This window comes from Megalopta genalis, unplaced genomic scaffold, assembly GCF_051020955.1.
Source record: "Megalopta genalis isolate 19385.01 unplaced genomic scaffold, iyMegGena1_principal scaffold0061, whole genome shotgun sequence".
NCBI lineage: Eukaryota > Metazoa > Arthropoda > Insecta > Hymenoptera > Halictidae > Megalopta > Megalopta genalis.
Genome location: NW_027476130.1, coordinates 25,001 through 27,500, shown reverse-complemented (window position 1 = coordinate 27,500; position 2,500 = coordinate 25,001). Strand labels below are relative to the sequence as shown.

The 2,500-nt window shown below is 57.0% G+C and overlaps 1 pseudogene; it reads left to right on the top strand.

The window, feature by feature from the left end:
* LOC143261667 (large subunit ribosomal RNA) overlaps positions 1-2,500 on the top strand; it is a 6,886-nt pseudogene that overhangs the window by 2,285 nt on the left and 2,101 nt on the right.

The following is a 2,500-nucleotide window of genomic DNA, read 5'->3' as shown; positions in this document are numbered from 1 at the left end:
AAACCTCTAGCAGGGAGATAGGGTTTGGAACGCGAAGAGCACCGCAGTTGCGGCGGTGTCCGGATCATCCCCTCGGACCTTGAAAATCCAGGAGAGGGCCACGTGGAGGTGTCGCGCCGGTTCGTACCCATATCCGCAGCAGGTCTCCAAGGTAAAGAGCCTCTAGTCGATAGATTAATGTAGGTAAGGGAAGTCGGCAAATTGGATCCGTAACTTCGGGATAAGGATTGGCTCTGAGGAGCGGGGCGTGTCGGGCTTGGTCGGGAAGCGGGTCTGGCTGACGTGCCGGGCCTGGGCGAGGTGAACGGCTCTCGTGGCTGGGATCCGAGCTCGGTCCCGTGCCTTGGCCTCCCGCGGATCTTCCTTGCTGCGAGGCTTCCGTGGCGTTTCCCATCGGTGCGGTCGTCCTCTTCGGCCGCCATTCAACGCTCAGCTCAGAACTGGCACGGACTAGGGGAATCCGACTGTCTAATTAAAACAAAGCATTGCGATGGCCCCCACGGGTGTTGACGCAATGTGATTTCTGCCCAGTGCTCTGAATGTCAACGTGAAGAAATTCAAAAAAGCGCGGGTAAACGGCGGGAGTAACTATGACTCTCTTAAGGTAGCCAAATGCCTCGTCATCTAATTAGTGACGCGCATGAATGGATTAACGAGATTCCCATCTGTCCCTATCTACTGGCGGTGGCGGTCTGTGGCCACCCAGGGCGGGAGATAACCCCCGAACTAGCCCTCGCGTAGGAGGGTTGATCGGCCGAGTCGATGGGTGTATCGGCGATGAAGGCATTAGAGACCGTCAGTGCGTCGTACATGTAGTACTTCGCATAATGGCGAGGCCCTGATTTAGCATACGGGCTGTGGCGTGTTCTTTGTACAGCACTGTATGTGCTGTATGACTTCCGACTGGGGAACTGTTGTCACTCGTGGCATCAGTTCCCCAGTTTACGTTAAACGGTTTTTCAGACCGTTTTTCGTGGGCGGAACACGCCACTAGACAACACTCCGCTGGGCTCAGGAATACATGGGATGCAATCAATCCCCTGGGCAACCCAGGCCGCAAGGGGCAAACGTGCCCTAGCCACACTTGAGCCTCCACGAAAAAGGTACCGCTGGATAGCTCGTGTTCTTAAATACGCAGCGAACTGAACGAAGTGTGGTGGAGAGGAAGAGGCAGCCTCTCCGACTGCTGTCTCCCACGTGTTTGCCGTGCGTGGCGACCCTTGTCGTCGGAAAAGAGGATCCTGGGATCTGAGGGGGCCCTCTCCTGCGGGTGAGACGTCCCCAACACGTACCTTTGGCCTCTGCTTCGGCTAGATGGGCGGCTGGACGAGAAAAGCAGCCCTGGTCCAGTCAATCGGCTTGGAACGACCACACGCTTCGGGCAAGTGGGTTCTGCTGGGCGAGGACGCGGGCTGGGTAAGGAAACCGACCCAGCCAGCAGACTATATTCGGTGCGTAGCCCTAACCCAGCCTTTGGCGGGTTCCAAATTGTGTGGGTCGGTGGTGGCCGGGGAGCGCACTGGATGAAAGACCAAGACACATTATGGGTCTGAATAAAAATAATGAACAAAAAACTAAGCGTCCAAAGACGACGGGTCCAGCTCCTACTCGGAGTGAAGCCGTCGCCGCAGACGCGGGAACTGCAAATGCAGCTGTCAGTCCCCCCGCGTCTGTGAGAAAGACAAGATCCGGGAAGGTGATTAATATCGCCAATCCTCGTGTGATCTTGCAAAGATGTGTGACTCCCACGCGAGCGGTCTCGGTGAAAACCGAGCCCAACGTGGAAGTAATCGAACGAGTCGGAGACACGTCACTCGTGAAGGTGCAGTCGGCACCCGAGCGTGTCGAGGACCCTACTGGTGACGGTTGGCAAACCGTCACCAAAAAGTCAAAGCGAGCCAAGCCGGGCGCACCCACCGGCAAGGCCGCAGTAAACCGGGCCAGGAGACCGAAGGGGACGTTCTCCGGGCAGAAGGTACGGCCTCTCGATCTCGTAAGAGACGAAGCCTTTAGGCGAGTGTCCGAAATACGGACCTTTTGCTTTCGACCTGAGTCGAAAGTCAATAAGGAGTCCGGGTCAAAGATACTCGCCGAGGTTGAGGCACTCAACGAGCTGGTCCAGGAGCTTATTCAACGGAATAGCTTCGTCGAAGGGCAGCTCGCCGCGGTCAGGGCGGACCTAAAAGCGCGTCCTGCCGTAATGAGTGCGATGCGACCAGGGCCGTCCAAGGGAACTCTCCCGAAGACGGCCTGCAACGCCGCGCAGTCGACTTACGCCCATGTGAACAAAGTCGACTGCAAAGGAGCTTCTCCGGAAGCGGGGAGACGGCCACAATCGCAGCATGTGGTAAAAATCTTCCCGCCGAAGGAAAAAGGACAGAGCAGCGAAGTTACGAAGGTTACTGTTCTGTCGCTCGTTAAACCAGCGAAGGAGGCGATCCGAATTAAGTCGGTCCGACGCATCCACTCCGGTGGCATCGTCGTCGAGACCGACCGAAAG